The following is a 26,011-nucleotide window of genomic DNA, read 5'->3' as shown; positions in this document are numbered from 1 at the left end:
TAGTCATTGATATTTGATGAAGGAAGCAAGAACATACAATGGGTCTTCATCCATTTTATTCAATAAATGGTGTTGGGAAAATTGTTGCATACATTTCTAAAAGCTAATTCAGATATTTAAAGGAATGATAAAACTGGAAATAAGTTGAAAGAGAATTTTAATCTCATCTTCTAGGAATGTTTGGCAATAGCAGCTAGAATATTATAAATCTACGGCAATATTTTCATCATTATTTTTATAAATACTTCTCTTGACCATTAAATTAAAGACACATTAGTTCAGTGACTTGTTATAGTCATCTTTGCAGCCTCTCATCCAAGCAAAGAATCTGCCACACATTAGGTAACTAAAGATTTTACTTAACTAAATTAGGGTAATCTTGCCCTCTGGAATTTCTGAATAGACTTTTTTTTTTTTGTCTTTAAAATGGTAGAAAAAATATTTTCTTCATAATTATTCTGCACTCAATAAATATCTATTGGACCCTAACCGGTTTGGCTCAGTGGATAGAGCGTCAGCCTGCAGACTGAAGGGTCCCAGGTTTGATTCCGGTCAAGGGCATGTACCTTGGTTGCGGGCACCTCCCTAGTAGTGGGTGTGCAGGAGGCAGCTGATCGATGTTTCTCACTTATCAATGTTTCTAACTCTCTGTCCCTATCCCTTTCTCTCTATAAAAAATCAATAAAATATATTTGTAAAAAATAAATAACTATTGGATGCTTTCGACATACTGGACATGGAAGAAGCACTTGGTATACAGCAAAAAACAAGAAAAATATTGTACCTGTCACATGGATTTTTTTCTACTCAGTTCAATGTATTATGATTTCTTAATTCTAAAATACTATTAATGAATTTTATAATCAACTTAATTATAGATGTTTGCAAACAAGCAACCACTTATATATGCACAGTTTGCAAAATACATCTTTCAGAACATGAAAGTGAAAAAAGCTCTTTATTTTGTTAAATTTGGGGAATTAGTTATGTATCATTTATATAAGCCATACTAAAAATAGTCCCCATAATATGATTGATATAAGAAAAAAATAACTCTATGAGCAATTCAATATGACTAAATTCACATGTAAATCGAAAGAGAAATGTTTAATAAAGATAAACCACAGGTCATTTCACTTCTATCTTATTAAACAAGTTAAATAGAAACATGGTTACACTAAATATACTGTATTAGTAACTATATATAAAATAAAACTATTTTAAAAAGTTTTCTTACTGTTTTCCAATTTGTTGATGTAAGTCAACTCCCATTAAAATGATGAACACATACAACAATTTGCAGTAAAAAACATGAAATTTGAAATAGAAGTGGTTATTTTTATACTAGGCTGAAATTAGTGCAGTTGTTTTAGCAAGAAGCATTTTTTCCTATCATTATGGCATTTTTGACAATATACCAATAACAATGCCACAATTTGCTATACAAAGTGTGACTCAATTCATTTATGGTGTGAAAATGTGTTATATAAAGTGTGTAGACACTTCAGGAAGGTATTAACTGAGTTTTGAGATGTAATTGTCTAGTGCCTTATCCAGTCAAGTTGCCATACATGCTCTGGAGCAGAGCCATTGTAGAACATTTCAACTATTACTTTCAATTTAGACTATCAGCTTGGGTCCATTTACTGAGTGGTAACATCAGAGCAATTGATTCTTCTAAATCTCTCCCAGTTATACCACATATAGTTGATCCAGATCATGTGCATCCAGCTGGGTGTTATTTTTGGACTTCAACAAGAATTGCTCTACCCTCAACTAAATAGGCATAGATTTAGAATGAAGTACACAATTTGAAGGACTGAAATTCTCACCCAGGTAGCAAGTGACCCTTCAATAAATTACAGATAAAATTCTATTCTAATAAAGGTCATAAGGTTAAATAATACCTCATAACAAGGTCATTTGCCAGTCTTGTATTACATCCCTACAAGCATTTTTTGTGTGTGTGTGAATGATGCATTTTCAGTAGGGGTGGGTGCCGGAGGCAAACAATCATATGTCTCTCTTACATCAATGTTTCTTTCTCTCTCTCCCCCTTCTTTCCACTCTCTCTAAAAATCAATGGGAAAATATCCTCGGGTGAGGAAAGAAAGAAAGAGAGAGAGAGAGAGAGAGAGAGAGAGAGGAGGGAGGAAGGTTGAGAGGGAGGGAGAGAGGGAGGGAGAGAAAGAGAGAGGAAGGAAGGAAGGAAGGAAGGAAGGAAGGAAGGAAGGAAGGAAGGAAGGAAGGAAGGGAGGGAGTCTCCTTGTCTGAATGAGTCATCAAAAAGGAAAAATATAGAAATTGTCCCCATCCCAACAGCAATCCTCTTGCACCACCTCAATTTTTGTCATGAGGTAGAGGATTCTCATAGTTTCTGGAACACTTACCTCCGTAATTACATGTGTGTTCCACATAGCACCATGGCATCAATTTCTCCTCCTGAGCCCCCTGCAATCTTTGTTTCCCCACTTTACCATTCCAGGGGAGCAGGAGGAGTAGGCTCAGGTATCCAGGCTGCATCCTGGCAGTGGGCCTCTGACCTCAGCTGCAGCAGCTCCAGTGCTCAGGTTTGGCTAGTGTCTTCCCAATTTCTGGTTTTCAAAGAAAAGCCAGGTCTTTAGTGCTCAAGGAGGTTTGTGGGGAGGGAGTTTGAAAACTCTTGATGCATCATAAAAAATTTCATTGTCTTTGGTTCAAATACTTTTGATAAAAATATATCTAATTTAATTAATCACTCTTAATCATCCTTCTTTTGAGATAATACCTGAAGAAACAATAATAGTAATTATAATAATCCTATATAATAAAAGGATAATATGCAAATTGACCGGTCACCGTGATGTGTACTGATCACCAGGGGGCAGATGCTCAACACAGGAGCTACCCCCTGGTGGTCAGAGTGCTCCCACAGGGGGAGCACGCTCAGCCAGAAGCTGGGCTCATGGCTGGCAAGCACAGCGGCAATGGTGGGAACCTCTCCCGCCTCTGCTGCAGCACTAAGGATGTCTGACTGCCGGCTTAGGCCCACTTCCAGACATCCCCTGAGGGCTCCTGGACTGTGAGAGGATGCAAGCTGGGCTGAGGGACCACACCTCAGAGTGCATGAATTTCATGCACTGGACCTCTAGTAGCTATAATAGTAATAGTATTAGCTAATATTTATTGAATATTATCTGTATACCTTGCACTAGGACAAACTCTAAAGATTTATGAACTCATCTCACTGATGAAATAATTGAGGCACAGAGATTTTACTGAGCAAGATCACAGAACAAGTAATTTTGGAACTGGAGCAGATTCAGAGCCTCCTGACTTGAAAGCCAGACCTCTTAAGTGCAATAGTATAAGTTCCTTCTACTTTATTTGTTTTTATTTTGAGGAAGTATTCATTCTCATCTTATTAGGTAATAGGTATTGAATTTTGTTAGAAGGTATTTTCACCAACTTCAGGAATATTCATGTTACTTGTTGTTTTTTATATCAATTAATATGGTGAATTACATTAATGGACTTTCTAAAATGGAAAAGAAAGGAGAAGGAAAGAGAATGAGAGTGGGAAAGACAGAGAGTAAGGAAGAGAGAATGCATGTAAAAAATATCTTACAGCAGAATTCTTCTCAAATATAGAGGAAAATATAGGATAAAAATAATGATTATGAATTCTCAATGACATAATTGACTCTGACAAGGATTCTCAATTCATGCTAAAATAATTGGTGAAAGGCTGTTTGGAAAGAGGCTAGAGGTCTAGAGGTCTGGAGCTTTCATATCAGCTATCGCTTCTTATTTGTCAAAGTAAAGAGATACTTTTTTAAAGGAATGGAAAGTGTTCATAGAAACCATCCAAACCAAGTGATTCAATTGGGGAAAATGACAATATTTACCCATGTAATCATGCAATACAAATTAAACAACACAAGCTCTATTGTATTCTTGACTAAAAAAGTTGAAGTGTTATCAAATCAAGTGGAAGCCATTAAACAAATCCCAGTAGTGGAAGATACTAGTAAACAATCAGTCCAGATTATTCAAATGTGTCAATGATCTAAAACAAAACAAGGAGAGGAAATTGCTCTGGTTAAAGAAACATGAAAACCCAATTGCAATATATGATTCTTGATTTTTTAAAGAGATTAAAGAAACATGAAAACCCCATTGCAATATATGATTCTTGATTCTTTAAACAATCTGTGAAGTACATTTTGAGGACCATTAGGATAATTTTATTATAGATTATAAATTGAAAAAATATTACCATATCAACCATACTTGAGATATAGTAATGGTGTTGTGGTAATGAAGCATAATGCCATTGGAATTGAACACTGAAGTATTTGGAAGTAAGGGGTCATGATGATTGCAACTTAATTGTAAATCATTTAGAGAATAAAACTTCCATATATATGTATGTGTACAGCAAGGGAAAGAGCAAATGAAGAAATATATTAACAACAGATGAACAGGAAATTGGACTGTATTATATAATTCTTTCAAATTTTCTGTATGTCTAAACTTTTTCATGATAAATTAGAATAAAAAAGTTATAGATATATAAAAGCACATTGTAACATCTCACCATTCAGTATTGAATTCTACAGATACTCTGTGTTCAGGATAACTGGAAAAGTACATGTAGTACCAGCATGCAATTAATAAAGAACAACAATAAAAAAATAACCATTAAAGGTCTTTCTTTTTTAGATGTGATGGCATTTTAATAAATATTAAATAAATATTTTCTAAAACCACATATGTTTAGATAAATGTTTAAAATTACCCTAACATTTTGCTTATCTCCTTTCTCTTATTTATTTCCCTGGTCTTAACAATTTTTATTAGTTTCCTCTTTCATTGTTTGCCTTAAGAATTTATTATTTCTCCCTTGCCAAAATACTTTAACTCCTCCCCCCACCAAAAAAACATAAAACAAAAACATACAACAAAACAAATAGCTGTTATCATCACATGCACTCAAATTCAGTATTTTCTTTTTTTCTTTTTTTTCAGGAAAGTTGTAGTAACTATTACATGTAGCTACGTGTAAAGGTGGGGAAAATTCAAATTTCCAAAAAAACATTTCCAGTCTTATAATGCAACAATGAAGCTCTGAAAGTGGTCAATTTCAGTGCTTTTTCCTTCAATAGAATGTTAGCTTTCCATCACACTATTATAACTTTCATAGTGGGTGGTGTTTAGTTAAAAGTCAGGCCAGAGAATAAAGCCTCAAAGAATTTGTATTTATACAAACTATATTCAGAGAGTGCATATTAATGTGTAGGTGTACATAAGTGTATGCGTACCATAAAGTATAACTTTCTGGGGAATACAATGAACAGAGTTTTTAGTTCTATATTTGCCATCAGGCACTTTTATATGAAAGGTAAATGTTTTAATGCTACTGATGGGTGGGAAACTGGCAGATTGTGCTTGCAAATTAGAGGCAATAGTGTCATAGACTCCTGGGGCTTTTAACTTCTACAATTAATGAGTTGGAAGATATTTAATATTTATTTAAAGGTGTTATCTGCAATCTGGGTATTAAGAAAGCTTATTATTTGTGAAAAAAATATATTTTTGACTTCATAAATAATTTAGATCAGGATAATTGGTTATTTATAAGAATACTTTATATAGGAAGCATTGATATAGAATTAAAGCTATCTATAGTCATGTATCTGTATTCTATTGCTGCTGGACAAAATTGCCCCATACTTAGAAGTTTAAAATATTATAAATATATTAACAGGGTTTCCAAGAGTTTAGATTCTAGGCATTGGTTAGCTGCATTCTCTCTTGGAGGCCTCACCAGGGGGAAACCAGGGTATTCAATAAGGGGTGTAATTTCATTTTGGGCTCAGGACCTTCAAACTTCCTAAGAAAGCAGATTTCCAATATATCTATATATATAAAAGCCTAAGCTACTGAACAACTGAATGACCATTTGACTGGTTGCTATGATGCACACTGACCACCAGGGGGCATCTTATTAATGCAGGAGTGCCCCCTGGTGGTCAGAGTGCTCCCACAACCAACCTCCCATGGCCCCGAACGGCCCCAATCATCAGCCAGGTCGACGAATGCCCCACTCCCCCCCCCTGCACAAATCCGTGCACCAGGCCTCTAGTAATTCAATATTGAAACTATCCATCTAATACTGGTTTTGAAAATAAGGCACTTTCACTTATACCTCCCTTTCTTTTTAAGGAAGGTCTTGGAAGGAAGGAACAACAAAAGAAGATAGGAGATTTGGGAAATAGAAAATAGAAACCTTCAGAAATGGAAGTAATGGCAAGTCCTTATGTGCCCTTATATCACAGACCTGGGGAGAGACTAGATCTTCATGAAAATAAATGGTACTAATTTTATATCCAGACTTCTTGAGCACTTAAAAAGCATCTTGGTGTTTATATGTCATTGGAAGATTTAATAAATTTAAAATTAGAATCATAATAAAGAAACTGGAGGAAAAGGATATTATAAACTCCAGGAAATGTTTTTTTAAATTGCATAAGAAAGAAAACTTGCTGGCCCTGGCTGGTATGGCTCAGTTGGTTGGAGCATTGGCCATATACCTAAAGGTTGAGGGTTCCTTTCCAGGGCACATACCTAGGTTGAGGGTTGATCCCTGGTCGGGTCATGTATAGAAGGCAACCAATCAATGTTCTCTCTCACATCAATGTTTCTCTCTCTCTTACCCACTCTCTAAAAAGTAAAAATAAAAATAAATCAATAAGTATACCCTCAGGTGATGGTTAAAAGAAGAAAGAAAGAAAACTTTCTGGACTAGCAGTAAACAATATTTACATATTCACAATAATGGTGTCATTGTGTGCTGATTTAATTAAAAAACCAGTTTATAATACTATTCCAATAAAAGGAGGATATAGAGGGAGCTTATTAAAGAGTAAAATATTTATTATCACAGTAAGTCAATTGATAATGCTCCAAATTTATAAATTATGAAATGGTTCTAAATCACACATTTAGAAAAATGGCGTAAATACCAAAGGAAAATGAAAAAATATATGGGAGAGATTGCTTCAGAGAAACAGCGCTGGGAGTTAAAATATTCTCAGTTAAGATAAAATTATTGTTTATAAATTTTAATACCACTTAATGTTTATAATATGTGCACTTACTAATTTGATTAAAAAATAGCCCCATGGAATACCAGGTGGCTCAGTTGGTTGGAATATCATCCTATAAATCAAAAAGGTTGTGGGGTTCAATCCCCTGTTGGGGTGCATAAGGGAGGCAACCTATCAATGTTTCTCACATGCACATGTCTTTCTATCTCTCCCTTCCTCTCTTTCTAATATATATATTGAAAAAACTAAGGAACAACACTATTTTAGGATGAATATTGAGAATAAAAATTATCTCAGAAAGTCCATTAGTTAAATGGACATAAGACACTGGGGGGTAAGGGAGGGTAGTGGTTTGTCAAGGGCGGGGGGGGGGGGGGGAAGGATACTTATGTAATACCCTTTGTAATACTTTAAGAGGAAAATAAAAAAAAAAAAAAAAAAAGAAAGTCCATTAGTTAGTCATTATTTTAAGTAGCATATTTCTTCACTCAACCACCCATTATATGTGTGTCATTATGCTAAGCTTTGTAGATAGAAAGATAAATAAGAGAAGGGATGTATCAGATTCCCCTTATCCTCAAAGGTAATCATTTTCTTGATTGTCATGTGCTCATTTTATATCCATCTGTTGTTTTCCTCCCTTTGAATCTGTAGCTCTCCACTAAGAGACAATATTTATCACCAAACAATGCAAAATTCACACATAAAGAAGAACAATCATCACCTTGTTTTGGGATTTTAAAGGTAGTAGGTATTAATTAGTCCAGCAAGCTGATTTTAAAGAGATAAATCTGTAACCAGTACAACTAAAGTGACAAGATTAAGCATATGTAACTAGATTATCACTGAGACTGCTTTTGATCATATAGTGGGAAAATATATATTTACTTAGTATGAGTATACAACTCATGTTAAAATGACCATATTAGCATAATGAGTAAATGAGCTTGTAAATGTGACACCACTTAGCCTCTACATTTAAAGAATAAAATAATTTTAATACACAGCAATATTCTACTATAAGGTAGATAAAAGTTTCAGAATTTGTATTGGTAATAATAACACTTTTAAAACCTTGATGATTGTCAAAGAGATTCACATGATCTCTAATTTATGGTATTGAAATATAGCAGACAATTAAAAAACACACTAATTTATATTTGCTGCAAATATTTGGGGTTTATAAATGAGTCAAGTTGTTAATCAATTAACTTATTAAAATATACCTTTTCATTTATCTGTACATGAATATTTCCGTTTTTTCTCAAAATATTGTGACTATAGAGAAATATTATTAAAAACTGTTACTGAAATAAACAAAAAATTTTCACTCCATATTGTTGAAATTAGGGGAACAACATTTAAAAATATCATAATTAACAAACACGCTATTTATTTAGCTTAAATACCATAAGTGGTCTGAACACCTCATTCCATTGTATGCAATGGAAGAAATTTTAATGAATCTCTGACAACATACCAGCTAAGGGGTGATAGTAATACTAAATATAATAAGTTTGGTGATCTGTTGATCCTTAAACAACCCAAAATATTTCCATTTAAAAAATGTCATTGACTTTAAACACTATAGAATTCACTCCAAACCAATGAACTTATTACAAGCTTATGGCTCAGGATCTCTATTCTATTTATAGCAATTTTGAAATCTGAGACAATATGATCAAAGATATATTTTGCAAAACCAGTCACAGTATTGCAGAGAAGAAACCTATGGGTTGTTTGTTATACAACAGTGAACCCATATTTGTCTTTCATTCTGTAATAAATGAGAAGCTTCTTTAAAATTCTCCCTCCATTTCCTTCTCTCTCTCATTCTCTCTCTCTCTTTCTCTCTCTCTCTCCCCCCTTTTAGAGGCCATTTATATCTCATACGTGCCTAACAAAACTTAGGCTACTTGTGTTATTGTTAAGAATTGTATAGACCAATTTTATATTGAAACTGCGATCAGGGCCGAAGGGGGCCTTCCAGCTGCCAGCAAGGGGCCTTCCTTCATTCTGCTCTGCCCCCTGGTGGTCAGTGCACATCATAGTGAGCAATCGAACTCCTGGTCTCCTGTCGAACTCCCAAGGGGAAACGTTGCATATTAGCCTTTTATATATATAGATCTTGACATTTGTCTGTCTAATATATCATTTTTCTTTTTCTATATATTTTTATTTATTCCAGAGAGGAAAGAAGAGGGAGAGAGAGATAGAAGCATCAATGATGAAAGAGAATCATTGATTAGCTGCCTCCCGCACACTCCACACTGGAGATCAAACCCAGAACCTGGGCAGGTACCCTGACCAGTAATTGAACAATGACCTCCTGGTTCATAGGCCGATGCTCAACCACTAAGCCATGTCAGCTGGGATAATATATTATTGAGGTACAGAAAACATGTAAAAACATGCAGTAAATAGTTGACTTAATATTAAGAAATAAAAAAATATGTGGGGATAAATTTTACTTTCCCTGAGTGCTTACTAGTTTCAAAGCATGTAAGGGAGTCAAGAAAGACTATAACTTTGATCTTCCAATTACTGAGAGATAAAACACAACACACCACATTTCTCTTTCTTAAAATACTGCTTATCTTACCAGACGATGCTTACATAATATCCTTACTCCACAATTCTTTTCTAGAATCACCAGTTAAAAAAAAACGGTACTTCCTTTCACATACTAAATTGTATTATAGTGATTATGATACCTCTATTATGGTGTCATAATTATCAGCTTAATCAATTTGCAATTGATTATAATGACACTAATGCATTTGGCAGAAAAGACTGCCTTCATAATCTAGGACTCTCAAATTTCCTTTTCACTGAGATGGCTTCTTTTTAAATGCATTATTGCATTTCATTTTTTTTTCTACAGCCACAAGGTCAACATTAGTAAAAAATAAAAATACAACTTGTATTTCAGAGATTTATTCAAACACTCTCAAGCCTGCTCATTTCTTTTTTTTTTTAATATACTTTATTGACTTCAGAGAGGAAGAGAGAGGGAGAGGGAGATAGAAACATCAATGATGAGAGAGAATCATTGATTAGCTGCCTCCTGCACATCCCCTATGGAAGATCGAGCCCGCAACCCTGGGCATGTGCCCTTGACTGGAATAGAACCTGGGACCCTTTGGTCCACAGGCCAACACTCTATCCAATGAGCCAAACCAACTAGGCAGCCTGCTCATTTCCTAAAGACAAAAATCCAAGTCCTCTTTTTTGGCATCTGAAACAACTAAAAATAGTGTGATTGTTAGATACCTTGCTCATAGCAACCCAGATATCTGTAATGGCCATGTATGATGAAGGCAGGGGGACCACAAGGAAGACAGTGCAGCCTTTACATTTCCACTTATGTATCTGGATGCCTCTCCCTAATACTCATTGTGCCATTCAAAAATTAACTTGAACATAACCTTTAATGTGGGTGATCCCCAACCTCAATCTCCCTCCTGACATCGCCTGATAATTGCTGAGACTCCACCTCACAGGTTAGAGCACTACATGACTTTAAGGTGCCATTTCTTGATATTAAACAATCTTTAGGTCAAATGTATTTAATAGCTTCACCTTTCAAAGAGAAAACTTTTTTTTCTCTCTCATAGACTAAGTAACAGAGCTGACCTTATTCACAGAGTAAAATGTCATCCTGTCACATAAACTTGCAAACATTCCAAAAGTAGCTCATTAGCAAATAATGATGCCAAAAAATAACTTGTTAATGTCAGTAAATACATTTTATATTTCTGATAATTTGTGAAAAGCAGCATAATTATCAGAGTTATACCTATTTTCTGTAGAAAAAAAATTTGCAAAACTTAAAAGTTATATTTAAAACATAAAGCAAATCAACGATTTTTCCTCCCAGTATGATAGATTTTAATGAGACTCTAAACCTTAAGTGACCTATTTACACTGACTCTGTTGCTATATAATGATAATGAAATGATGGTAAAAATTTCAACAATACAACTTCTGATTCAATCCTGTGTCTTCAAATTACCTCAGAAATACTTCTTCCTACTCACGTCTACACACATTGAAGACAGGAATGTTGAATGAAAAGTCACCATGGTCCAAATGACCTCTATTCTGTGTACTGTTGACCTTGAAATGTGTCTTGGCCACATCAATGAGAAAGTGCTGAACTATATATATGTACCAGGGTAACAGTCCAGTTCATCAAGGTTTCCAAATACCGACATGGGGTTAAGCAGTGTTCTTTAAGATGTGGGAAAGTAGAAATTGATACTTTAAAGAAAATGCAGTTATTAAAGTAGATAGATAAATATAATTGTAAAATAATATAATGCAATGAATAGTCGAAGCCTTCCAAAATGAAGCAAGACTTTAGCAATCTTAAAGAATTACTTCAGATGAATTGACTAGAGATGAAAATTGGGGCGGGGCAGAGGAAGTACTCTCTTAATATGGAACTGCACCATGTTGACAAGGAGACCTGGAACTATACAGACCCTGGAAGGAAGAACAAATGACACTTTTTAAGGTCATGTATTTGAAGAATTTTATCAGTCTAGACTTAGATAATGCAAAATAGTCATTATTTCTATATGTTTTAGGAGTCAAGAATTTTTTCTTACAATTTTGAAGAGTGTGAAAAATAAAACCCCATACCAAGGAGAGTGCTACAAATGCCTACTCTTTTCCAAGTAGAATTAGTGGTCCATGGTGTTGGCTTCAGACAACAATCAAACTCATCACATACCATAGGCATCCTGAGTGTATAAGTAATAAAGGTCATTTAGTTTAAAAAAAAAGATTTCAGAACAAGACACCATAGTCTCTAAAACATTATAGGTATAGCATCTATATCTAAATAATTAAACCCTTGGCACCTGTATAGACATCAGGGACTAGGCTGAATGTTTGAGGAAAACCTCAAATCCGAGAAGTAATAGTTTTATACCTAGGCCTTCAGACAAACATGACAAATATTCATTCTCCTGGTTCACCTGAATCCCATCAATACTGGTTGCTACTAACTCAATAAACAGTCCTGAGCATGAACTCTCAGTGCTTAGTCTGGTACACATGACTCAGCCGGATTTTCTAGTTGTTAGGGAAACTATATCTTGAATTTTATCTTACAAGGAGAATTGACCCAGACAAATGTTGAGGACCAATTTAGTGAACTATATTAAATAGGTACAGTGATCATAACATGATCCTTAAAGTAATTTGAAATTTGTGTTTAAATGGGTGGTATGAAGTCTACTAAATGAATGGATCAATTTGATTTTTATTTCAGTTTACCTCATACTGGAAGAAAATAGTAGCATCTAGTTGCTTAAGAAGACTAACTTTAGCTCTCATTCCCATTTGATTTCCTAATTATATTTTAAGTGAATACATTTTATAAATACTCTATGATTTATAGACATTTAATGAATTACATATTTAATTGTTGATATTTCCAATATCTAAAAGGAAATTTAGGTGTAGGCATTGTTATCTCCAATGTATGCATTGAGGAAGTTGGTGTTATGTTGCGTACAGCAAGCAAGTTGTGAAGTCAATTCACTGCTTTCCTCTAATTCTCTGGCTCTGTCCATTCAGATATGCTGTCTCTCTGGGGGAAAATATTTTCAAAATTTGAGAGAACAAAGTCCCAATCTTCTAGAATGTAAATGAAGCCTGGAAAGAAATAAAATTTAAGTTGAGAAAACAAATAAGAATTACACCAAGAGTAGGAGCTACATGCAATTTAGCTTCATACCCAACATTAGTTCAGTACAGTACAGACATTAAAATTTATTTTTTAAATGTCACAGGATAAAGAAATGTATTATAGTCCACAAAAAACAGTGTGTCCATGCCGGAATTGACTCTCACAGTAACGCTGAAGAAAGGACTTAGATTCTGATTTTCCAGATGAAGAAAGTAAGCCTTGGCAGTGAGTGATTTCTCTATTCCCTTTATCTAGACTCAACTTGTGCTAATATTCACAGATTCTATTTTAATTCTTCAATTATTTTAAAAATCATACTTCTTTGTTAGATAAGTAATGTAGTAACTTTTCAGGAGAAATATGTTTGTTGTGTGAGGATCGTGAGATTAAGAGATGCATTTTTTTAAAAAATTTAGATACATAAGTATCTAAAATTTGGATGCATAAATGTTTGATATTGTACTTAAGATAAGCTCTAGAAAAACATATGACTGTATAACTCTATAACATTCCGAATATTATCATGAAATTTTATGAAATGTGATTCGTATAAATTATCCCAATCTATAATGCAAAGTTGCTTCTGTAAATGCTAACATGGAACTATATAATGTGATTCAAAATGTTCGTGTCCCTATTAATGACTATTTATCCTGTCTTCATATACAATTGATATTATCTTATTTGTCATGTGGACTTCTTCCACACCGAAATTTTTCTAGAGATATAGTATATGCATTCACTCTTAAAAATTACCTAGATCATCAAATTCATTTAATTTGTTTAAGACTTTCTAAGGAAAAGTGGATAAGGCTTGAGTTTCAAATCCTGTACTAGAATTTCTGATACTCAGTTTCATCAAATTCACTATGAAGAATCCTATCAAATTCTTCACAGTGCACCTCATTATTTCAAGGTCATCCATGCTTATCTAACAAACATGCTGCCTGATAACAGACCACTAGGATATATGAGAGTGAAAAACAAGAAAAGAGCTTGATTAACAGGTGCTTTAAATTCAAGGCATTGATCTCAAATGTAACATATTTCCCATGTAGAATAAAAAGTGTATTGATTCAATGAATTCTCTGGTGAGTAGTACTGAAGTTGGTTAATCACACTAATTAGGTGTCACTTGGTGACATTCATTTATGATCACCGTCCTGAACACTGACATAAGCAGAATTTTCTGCAGCTCATTAATGAATGTCTGTGCCATCACATCTTAGGAGGGTTTATTATTACCTTGTATTCTTTCAGCGTAATGAAACATTGCCCTTACAGGAAGAAGACCTTTCAAGAATACCTATGCTGAAGCCTAAGATGTTTTTAACCAGTCATTAGTGTCTCACAACTTTTTTCTGTTTCAAAATAACATAAATTTTAATTCCCAAGTAATAACATTATTTTCCCTTTTCCTTCTTTGGTGTTGCCCTTAGTCTTGCTATTCAAATATTATGTTCCATTAAGGATGACTTCTTCATGACAACAATTAATGTTTATATTTTCTATTAGTGATACAGACAAAACAATATGTATCAGATTCACCTGGAACTTAAATTTAGCAGAAGATAGAAAACCAAAACATAAGTAAATCATATATAACATTGCAAGAAATGAGTTCCTTTTTGAAGAAAATACATAGCATTGAAAAAAACACCAATTTCAACTTCCAAAACTGAAAACTGGCCCAGTCATGTATACACACGTATGTTTGTATACCAACACACATTCATGTCCACATTCTTGGCCATGTTTACATTCACATATATATGCAATTATTTAGCTAAATAATCAACTCTGAACATTATAATTATGATTATATGAACATTATTTAATCCAAATGCATATTATAATATTTTCTTTTTCCATAACTGCATCCTTTTCTTTTTAATATATTTTTATTGATTTCAGAGAGGAAGGGAGAGGGAGAGAGAGATAGAAACATCAATGATGAGATAGAATCATTGATCAGCTGCTTCCTGCATGCCCCTTACTGAAGATCGAGCCCTCAAGCCAGGAATGTGCCCTGACCAGGAATTGAACTGTGCCCTCCTGGTTCATAAGTCGACATTCAACCACTGAGCCCTGCTGGCTGTGGTATAACTGCATTTTTTATAGAATTCAGTTAATGCAGGCATTTTTCCTTCTTGAAATCCTCTAAGGTTTTCACATGATTTTATCATTGTCAGTACTCTTTTGCAATTCCTTTCTCTATTTTTTTATTCCTTCTGAAGAGAATACACATCCCTTTCTCAGATCTGGGCTGCTGCATGGCTGTGCTCATGGTCCTAACTTTGACTTTTTTGCTGAGTTATCCACATTGTTTTCTGGATTCTATGCCTTCTTTTGTTTAACGTCTAGTTTTGATGGAGCATATTATCATGCAATTTCTTAAGTAACTACATAGCATATTACTCTTACATGATATTCTGTACAATGACATCATGCAATTTCTTTATTCTACTTTCACATTAGCTTTCAGTTTTGTCAGAATTTGAATTCTGGGTTAAATATAATTGTAATGTATTATGGTATATAATGTTGACATTTAGTATTGTTAATGTGTATACTAGCAGCTGTCTTTTGTAAAGCAGTTCCTCCTGGGTGTCTCAGGTATGACTTGCAAGCAGAGACACTGACCACCTTTTTCCCCAGCCTCTCTATTCACAGATAATTGTAATCGCTTTGGAATATAGAGTGTCTCCTTGTGCAATGGATCTGCACATCACTGCCCACTATAAAAGAACCTGTTCCCAAGTAACCCACTGTGCATGAAGCTGCCTCATAGTCCTCTCACCTGACTTTCCAGGAACTGAGGCTCCGTGAACTGTGAAGAGCACACTGATATTATAGCTGCTGCTGTTGCTATGAGTGGTATGGTCTTTTATATCTGACCCAGAAGTCTCGTGTCTTCTGTGAGCATCCATAAAATTTTGCCAGACTAGCATGCTAGTTTGCACATAAGGAAACATTTCAGACTCTTCGGGTTTGTTAACAACATCTTAGGGATCCTCAGTTCTGCTGTTATGACCACACCACCTGCCAACACCAGGCATGGCGTTCGTAGGCCCTGTAGAAGAAAAGGTATCTTTTCCTTCCAAGGCATAATCTCTCATTTTCTCAATAAGTATCCCTGAACACACAATTGCAGATTATAGGAATTACCAGGACCCCTTCAAGAAAATTATTTTTTATTCCATAGAATTTCAAATTCTGAAGTAGAGGCTTTAAAAACCTCTTTAAATGACCCTAACTAATACATTTTTTGATATGCGCCTTTTAATCTTCGTATGCCTTATTATCTATGTTACGCATTATCTCAACTTAGTAGTAGTTTGAATTGAGATTGATAAAATTGTATCAAATTTAAAGTAAAATATAGTATATTTTATTATTTTTTCAAATAATTAGGAATCTTAAAATTACTCCAATATTTAGTTTAATGATAATAATAGCTAATATGTACACTACTTATGTTTGAAGCACTATGCTAAATACTATACATATATAAATAAATTATTTATATTTTATTGCTATTTATAAATTAAGTCTTGTTTTTGCTTTCTCATAGGCATTAATTTTATAAGGAAAACTTTCAAATATATATTTCTAAAATATATCCAATTATGTACAATTTAAGACACTGTCATATAATTTATTACAAAGCACTTTGGCTATATGAGACATAATGTAAATTTTTACACATATATGAAATTTTTCATCACATACTCAAGTTAGGAGCTCATCAAATTGTTGTGTGTGCAGACTCAAATAATCATAAAAACTTCCACTAAAATTTAGTAATTAAAGTATTGTGACACAAATATAAAAATAGAATTATTTCTCCTAATGGGAAAAAGAAAAGAAAAAAAATCTATACTGAATTGAACTTACAGGTGCTATTCTACAGTTGCCATCCTGACTCTCCAAATAGCCATCCAAGTATTTCATGCTTAATTAATGATCTCACTCTACAAATTGAATAGTCATTTGCTGAGCTCTAGTGCAATCTTTTAAGACAAGTACCTTTTGAGTTTACTTCTCCCTAGTGTTTTTCAAGCTTAATTAGAAGTTGGAATCCATGTTGAATAATGTATCAAGGTGCGTATAGAAACTATGATTAAAACTATCTCTGGGAAGCAAATAGAACACCAAACACTGGAAAGTTTTGTTAGAGTAATCTTCACAGTTGAGGGATGGTGGAATGAATTCCAGGAGATGCCAGAGTATTGTCCCAAGCTATGGACCTTGAAAGTATGCTCTTTTGTTATTCAAGTGTGCAATACAATTAAGAAGAGAAGAAAGAACAGGAAAGGTTCAGATCATGAAGAATTCCTGTGTCATATAGTAGATTTTTTCCCTTTAAATGCAAAAAAAGAAAGTCCTTAAGTATGCTAAACAAGTTTATTGCTTTTAGGTTTGAATACTAGAAAGACCTTCCTGGGAGCAGTGTAACAATTAGCATTGCAATGGCTGGCTACAGTTGAGTGGGGTAGTTCTAAAGCAGTACATGTGTGTATGAAAAGAAGGGAGAAACAGTCTTCTTGTGGGTTTCTCATTTGAGATAAGATGACAGGGTAGAGTAGGAGCTCTCAAGCGTGGCCTGAAGATCCCTGAAAGTCCTCTCAACACTGTTAGGAACTCTGGGGTCAAAACTCATGTAAGGTGCTGTTCTTTTGACTCATATTAGCAGTTGGGCTTATATTACATGTGTTGACATGATCATTCTGGCAGGTATTAGAATATGTAGTTTAATATTTTCTGTGTTTTAAAATGTTCTGTTTTAATATGTTATAGTATCTAGCTAACAATCTAGTATCAATTTTGTTCTCAGTACCCTTTTTTATACTTTTAAAATGATTGAGAACAACTGGAATAGAAGACTGTGATCCCTAGATTGACAGAGAGAAATGATAGATGACAGATAGATAGATAGATAGATAGATAGATAGATAGATAGATAATAGATAGATGAAGGAAAGAAAGAGAGAGGAAGAGAGAGAGATATTTGACTTTGGGTGGTAAACACACAACGCAATATAGAGATGATGTGTCATAGAATTATACACTTGAAACTTACATAATGTTATTAATCAATGTCACCCCAATAAATTTCATTTAAAAGAAAGAAAGAAGATATTTTTCTCTTCCCTACATTCTTAACTATTCCATTTTCGTAACAGAAATTCTAGCCTGTTGTGTAAATAGACTGACCTCATATTCTCCTGAAATAAATGAAGCACTTGGCCCAACATAGCAGATCAGGGGACAGCTGAATTCTGACCACCGCAATGGTTTGGGTTTGGGATGTGACTCAAGGTAGACCAACCAAAGCCCTTAGCATTTTGCTGTAGCTGTGGGGAAGCCTGTGCTCCAGAGAACTATGTAAGCCTGAACATTCAGGAAGCTCGCTGTAAGATAGAGACAGCCCTACAGAGAACAAAGCCCACAAAGAGGAAGGTCCAGCTTAGAGGTGGAGAGAGTAGAAGAACCCTGGTGACATGATTTGAGCTCCTAAAATCCCATCTTATTAACCAAATCTATAAATTAAAAAATAGTATGCATTGTTGCTTGTTAAAGTACTCTTGGTTGGATTTAAATTACTTGTGAATGAAATAACCCTGCCAACTATAACTTGATTCTTCAAATATTTTAGTAATGTATCAATGATAGTTTAGTTTGAACATACGGCATGCTAAGTGCACTGCATGCATTTAGCTCAATTAATTTTCCAAACTATTCTATTTAATTTCAAATTAAAATTCCATTTTAATTTATTTTAATTATATATATAAATGTGAGAGCATCTGAAATGTGGAGCTGTCAGAGGCCAGGGCTAGTCGAGCATCATGTTGGTGGATTTGACTATGAGATACAGTCTTGCTAGACCCACCTGCTCCCCAATATCTGAAGACTACCCCCAGATCTCATTTTAAAAATGAGCAAACTAAGGCATGTAGTCAGTCATATGGATTATTATATGTGTGGTCACAATAAAACTCAGGATTTTATTTCTACAGAAACCTTGGTTTTATACACTTACTGAAATTCCTTCCATTTCATGTATTAAATTATGGAAAATAAAATTTAATAAAGGGCAAAGCTTTGGGAATATACTCAAAGGCTCCCTGTTTGTGCAGCACTGAGAATCTTCTGCTGTAAAGGTCACATATTCAAGTCATATTCCAAAATCAGAGCATGTGAATCCATTTTTGGTTTTTTTTGTTATTTTTTTTAAACCAGTCAGTATCATGTAACTTCTGTTTAAGACTTAAAGTATAATTATAAATCTCAGCCTGAATTGTCCTGGAAAAAAAGTCAAGCAGTAATTTCCTCAAATAGGGAAGTGAAAATGATTCCATGAGAATTTTTTTAAAGGTAGAAGCACCTTTTTTTGCCTGTGATCTAAATTTTTTCACCATAAATACATTCTCAGGGCAGTGCTGGTGATATTTCTATCTTGGTGTATGGAGGAGGAAAACAATGTCTTAACCTATTTTCTCTTTAACCAGGGAAGAAAGTGACAATAGTTTCAAAGGAGTCTATCCTAGAAGGAGGAATAATTTCAATGAGTCCTCCAAAATTCACAGAAGTTATTTTTCTAAGTCACAATTAAACTTCAATATCAAAGCATTACCAACACTATGTGACAAGCATCCTCTCTACTCTAATCCAGGGGTTTTCAGGTTTCCTGAAAATTTTCTTTAAAATTTCAGCAACAATTGGGCTATAAATCTATGACTAGTTCAGTTTTTTTTTTTTTTTTGGATGGAAGGGGGCAGTCATGGGAGGCAAGTGGGCAAAACATCATTTACAACTCAAAGTCTCATATGTTTTATAAGTATCCAGAGGGTTACAATTAATGTGCAATAATATTGTTTGTATTATCGATTCTATTGCTTTAGCAAATCAATAAAATTTAGCATTTTCATCCACTTAAGAGAATTTTCACTTCACAGAAATCCTTTCAGACTCATAACTGTATAATACACAAGCATTCGATTATATAAGAAAAGAACAAAGTGAGGCCAGGGTTAATATGAGGGAAGTCAGTTGCTCTGGGGAACATGCATTTTTCTGATGGAGTTAACCAGAGGGAATGAAAAGGGACTTTGAAGTCCAGAAAAATGTTCTTTTGTAGCCTCAAAATGTAGGCTGAAAGAGAATCATTGATCTGCTGCTTCCTGCACGCCCCCAGTTGGGGATCAAGCCCGCAACCTGGGCATGTGCCCTGGCCAAGAATCAAATTCTGCCCTCCTGGTTCATACCGTAGGGCGATGCTCAACCTGTGAGCCACTCCGGCCGGGCTTGTGCGCACATTTTAGAGACTAGTGCCCAACTCTGTGTCACTTACTAGTATTGAGTTTCTTCTCTAATCTTCTAAGAAGCCTTTCATTCAAATGACAAAATGAAATAAATGTCCTTTGGGGGAGTGAGAGAAGAACTGTACAGTACAGATTTCATATGTGTACTTTTATTTTACATAAGTGCCTCTTGAATTGTGCTTATGGCTTCACTTCATTCATTCTTTCATTTAACAAATACTTGAACATCATTATTGGTGAGGCATAGCTCCCATTTCTATGAATAGAGCTGAAAGCAAGAGATAAAAAAAAAAAAAAAAAAAAAAAAGCCTTCGTAGAGCCAACTATTTTCAGCCATACTTATTTTGGAGGCTGTGAATGCTATTGTTCTTAAAGAATTCATAAGTATAATGGGAATTAGGAAATGTAGACTTTCATCCTTTATTTAGCACTAACTATTCATTCTCATTAGTATTTTTGCCTAGTCTCTTAACTTTTGCAAGGCCAGTGGATAAGAATATACAGAAGATACTATCAAGCACTATTTTTCTTTATAATTAGAAGTATTAAAAAGCATTTGGCTGTTTATATGGAATGTGATCCGTAAAGAAAAATACCAATTACCATAGAATGTGATTACTTACATAGAATGTATTTAAATTAATTTAATAAATTATTTACCTGTATATCTCAAAGAAGATTAAATATGCAAAACTAATGAACATTAATAAACTCTTAAAAATTATTGAGACCACAGGATATTTGGGCAATATCCTCTAGATCAGTGGTCGGTAAACTGCGGCTCGGCAAACCACAGCTCACGAGCCACATGTGGCTCTTTGGCCCCCTCAGTGTGGCTCTTCCACAAAGTACCCGGCTCTTCCACAAAATACCGACTTCTGCGCATTGGCCATGAAGTTTCAATCGCACTGTACGTTCACGCCCACATGTGGTATTTTGTGGAAGAGCCACACTCAAGGGGCCAAAGAGCCGCATATGGCTCGCGAGCCGCGGTTTGCCGACCACAGGAGAGGTTCTCAAACTTTAGCATACTTACTGAAGAGCTTACTAAATTACAGATTGGTGGGCCTCCTCCCCTAACATATCAGAATGGGACATGAAAATGTGCATGTTTGACAAATTCCTGCTGGCCCAGGAAGCACACTTTGAGGAATATGTAATCAATTATAGGGCAAAGCCCAGAGGTGATACAAGTCTGTAGTCAGCATCTCAAGTATAGAACCCTTTCCATGATGTAGACCTTTAGAACCCTGTTGAGAAAATAGTAACCTCTCATGAGGGCATTATGCGAAGTGAGATAAGTCAGAGAAAGACAAATACTGTGCAATATTACTTATATGTGGAATCTAAAAAAGCCAAACTTGTAAATCCAGAGAGTATAATGGTGGTTATGGGGTGCACGGTGTAGTGGGAACTTGGGAGATGCTCAAAATGTGCAAACATGGAGCTAAAAGATGAATAAATTCTGGGAATTTAATTCACAGCATAGTGATTATACATTAAAAAACTGTATTATACACTTAAAGTTTCTGAGAAATTAGATCTAAAATGTCCTCAACACAAAAATGAAATGAGAATTATAGGACATAATGGAGATGTTAAGTAATGCTATGGTGATAATCATATTGTAGTATGTAAGGGTATCAAAACAACATGTTGTACACCTAAAACTTATTCAGTGTTAAAAAAAAGTGGCTAAATATTGTACAATGCAACATTCAGTGTTGTGCAATTGATAACTATACAATTATTGATTTTTCTTTGCAAAAAAATTTGCTTGAAGATTAAATTCAGTCAATGAAGTGATAAAAAAGATTGTTTCTTTTGAATGGATAAAATAATAACAAAGCACAAGTGTTGAGCCTTCATCCAGCTCTAAGAAAGGGTTTTCCATCTTTCCATGCATCAGAGTTACCTGGGTATCTGAGTTTTTAAAAGCTCTCTAGAGAATTCTATACTGCAGCCAAGACTAAGAATCACTGAAAGCCCTCAGCATCTATTTGTATTAGTTCTGCAGAGTATGGCATATATTTAGGGACTTTAACAATGTGGAAACAATATTATGTCTAACAAAAATCAATACATTGAGAAAAGAAAAATGAAAGGAAAGTGCTTTTAGTCATATTTTTAGTTAGTATGCAGGCCACAATGTCCAAAATGAATACACAATATAGGCATTTCTCAGTAGTGGCTCTCAAATTTGCTAATATATTAGATTACTTGGGTTTTAAACATAACTGATATCTGTATATTACCTTCTAAGATTCTAAATTTATTTTTCTGTGGTACAGCTTGGCCATCAGTAACTTAAAGCTCTCTCTAGGTGGTTTCTTTATAAATTTTAAACCATAGAATGTGATAGCAATGCCTACAAAATTTGCATACATTTTAAATAGGGGTTGTTAGGAGAAATAGATAGACATCTGGATCCATAACTCAATGCTTACAAAATAGATTTATAATCATCTTTACAGGTAAAAATAGTGAGACTTAAAATAAGACATGGTTTTTTTTTCTACATACATTCTTATATTTGAGAAGGCAATTTGAGCACAACTACTGTGTGTGTGTGTATGTGTGTGTGTGTGTGTGTGTGTGTGTGTGTGTGTTTAAAAATTAATAAGTTTGACAAACTTTAAATTCCTTTAAAAATATTGGTGCCTTGCCCTGGCTGAGTGACTCAGTTGGAGTTGGTTGGAGTGTCAACAAAGGCTTGCAGATTTGATTCTCAGCACATAACTACACTGCAGATTCAACCCCGGTCAGGGCGCATGTGTAAGGCACCTGATTGATATTTCTCTCTCACATTGATGTTTCTCTCTGTGTCTCTTTCTCTATCTCTCTAAAATCAGTAAACATATCCTTGGATGAGGATTTAAAATTTTTTAATAAAACATTGATAGACATCTGAAAACATGTTCAACTGCTACAACATGCTGACTGAGTCTCAGTTGTTTGCCTGTTGGTGGGTCACGTCATGGCAGTGTTTGCATGGCAGGCTCTGACGAGGGAGCTATGACCAAACTTGACTGTTGTGTTCTACTGCAGGGCTAAGGAGAAGACCTGCTATCCCAAGCAAATGGATACAAGTCTTGTATCTCTTAGCTACTCAGTTGCTACCCATGCATGTCCCTGCTTCTCATGCACTCTTGGCTTGCTCCCCACTCACTCGTCTTTAGAAAACACTTTGTATACCTTGTATATCAGATATCTGACTGTAACACTGAAAAAGGTCATGTCAAGACTCCACAATCTGCTATAAAACTTTTATATTTTGAGAAAAATAGTCATGTTAAGGAGTATTGCTTCCTAACACAGATGGGAAAAATCTGCTTTTCTCTCACTTAGTTTCTGAAGTACATATTTCTGGCAGAGACCTACTAAAATCCTAAACAGAGGAACTCTGTGGATATAGAAACCTCATGACTAAAATTCATCAGGCCCATTATCTTTCCATGTGAGGAAGATAGATGTGCAATTCATTCTGTCAAAGTCTAATATTGACCCAATGATGTAGTCTTCAGAGAGTTCTATCTACAATCACATATGCTATATTCCCTGAACCTGCATTGCTTTGGAAGTGTTGTGAGGGGGTAAAAATAGAACTAAGGCAAGACTAAGTGTTTTAACCAGTTAAGTGCCATGATATTTTGAATTTAATTAAAAAAGGTCCGTCGCTTGCATCTATAGTTAACCTTGCAAGTATATCAATATAGTATACAGATAATGTATTATAGAATTGTACAACTTAAACCTATATAATTTTATTAGCCAATGGAACCCCAATAAATTCAATAAAATGAATAAATAAATAAAATCTAGAGGAAAATAATTTTCCTGATTTTTTTAATCACATGGCTATACCTTTTGGTCTACAAAATAGACCAAATATCTTTGAGGTGATTAAGGATTGTATCTAACACTTCTGACCTTGGTTCTTAGAGTACACATGAGCAGAAGTTCTGTTCCAGGACTCTCTCCTTGGTCTGGGATGGGTGACTTTTCCCTGGATCTTTATATCATTGTCCTTTAAGCACGTCTATTTCTGTGTCCAAAATTTTTCTTCACATAAAGACACCAATGATATTTGATCAGGGCCCATTTTAACAACCTTAGCAGGGACCTCATTTCCAAATAAGGTGACATTCTGAGACTTAGGGAGTTAGGACTTCAACCTATGAATTTTGAGGGGACGCAGTGCAGATTATAACACAAGGCACTATCTAAATCTCTAGCCTTCACATGCTTTTGGATGTAGCTTAATTCTCCTGATTCCCTTATTTATAAGTTAGATACATTCTGGGCACATATTTAGTCTACACAAACATGAGTTGAACTTTAACATTTTTTGAAAGTTTATATTTTGAAGAAACTCTCTGAAATATTTTATAACTTTTAGCTTTCTGCCCATCTATGTTACAAGCCAGTTTTATGAAAAGCCTTTTTACTCTGCTCAATACCCAATTTCTAAGGCAAAACACAAATCCTTCTCCCCTACCGCCTGCCCAAGTAACCATAGGAACGGGGAACTTTCACTCCCCAGGGCAGTAGATATCTTCTCCCTTCCGTGTCTTTGAACTCTCTGATGGAGGAGTTGTAAGGAGATACTACCAAAGAGCCCTCTTGCCCTTTGAGTGCCTGCCTCTGCCAGGGCAGGGATTTGCTGAGTGGACTGCCTGGTGGGAAGTGTCTGTACTTGGCAGTGATCAATTGAGAAGTGACCGGTAGGGAGGGGCATTCTGGCTCTTCTTGACTTGTCTCTGCTTTGCTCACTCACAATCATGAAAGGAGGAAAAGTCACTTTATCTCATCAATGATTTCAAGAGAAAGAACAAAAGCCAGCTCAGCCTGCTGCTTCTGGAGCTCCTTCAAATCTTGCTGCCAGCAGAGAAAGTGTTCTGTTGTTCTGTCTTGATATTTTTTTCTATTCTCAGCTGTGTGATGCCATTTCATAGGCAGTATTTGCTCCTTGAGATGAGGTCTGTATGTTCCCAGCTTTTTCTATGATTGGTGTGGAAGAAAAAAGTGGTCTATGGAAAGCAACCTCACAGGCTAATCTGATCATGGACTCCTAACTGGGCAGGACCTCGTGGGTAGTCATGCCCCAGGCCTACAGCTTTTTTAGTGAAAGTCTTTTAAGCCCTGTCTATTGCTCTTGCTCATCTAGCTTACCACACCTTTGAGATGTCAGGAAGAATACCCCTGAAAGGCATAAGGACTCTTAAGAAAGCACATAATCTTGTTAACTACCCTGTAATCCAATCCCAGACTTGCTTTCACCCTCATGTAATCTTTCTTTTTTTTTTTTAAATATATTTTATTGATTTTTTACAGAGAGGAAGGGAGAGAGATAGAGAGTTAGAAACATCGACCAGCTGCCTCCTGCACACCTCCTACTGGGGATGTGCCCGCAACCCAGGTACATGCCCTTGACCGGAATCGAACCTGGGACCCTTCATTCCACAGGCCGACGCTCTATCCACTGAGCCAAACCGGTTCCGGCCTCATGTAATCTTTCTTATAGAAGCTACAAAGCTATTATTTTTCCAGAGCATTGGAGGTCTTGCTCCTTGGCATATGTTGTGAGTTTACAAATGAACTCTTGTAAAAAAATTCTCTACAGGTTTGGACATTCTTACGCCGACACTGGGTGAGTGTACTAATTCTGGACAAAGTAACAGGGAGCCCGTCGCGTCTGCCTGTTGTAACAGTACACTGCAATCCAGCCTTCAGGAGGCAGTCCAGTCGGCATTTTCTCTGTAACATTCTGACATCTGTGACTCATCTCTCAGTTAGTTCTGCGCACAAAAGGGGAAGAAATGATATAACGATACAATTTTTATCAATCTAGAACTCCTGGTACAAATGACCTAACAAGTTGGGAGTTTTCT

The sequence above is a fragment of the Myotis yumanensis genome, unplaced genomic scaffold (assembly GCF_028538775.1).
Source record: "Myotis yumanensis isolate MYYU_CA2020_CCGP unplaced genomic scaffold, mMyoYum1.0.hap1 SCAF_4, whole genome shotgun sequence".
NCBI lineage: Eukaryota > Metazoa > Chordata > Mammalia > Chiroptera > Vespertilionidae > Myotis > Myotis yumanensis.
Note: the sequence above shows the minus strand (reverse complement) of the source record.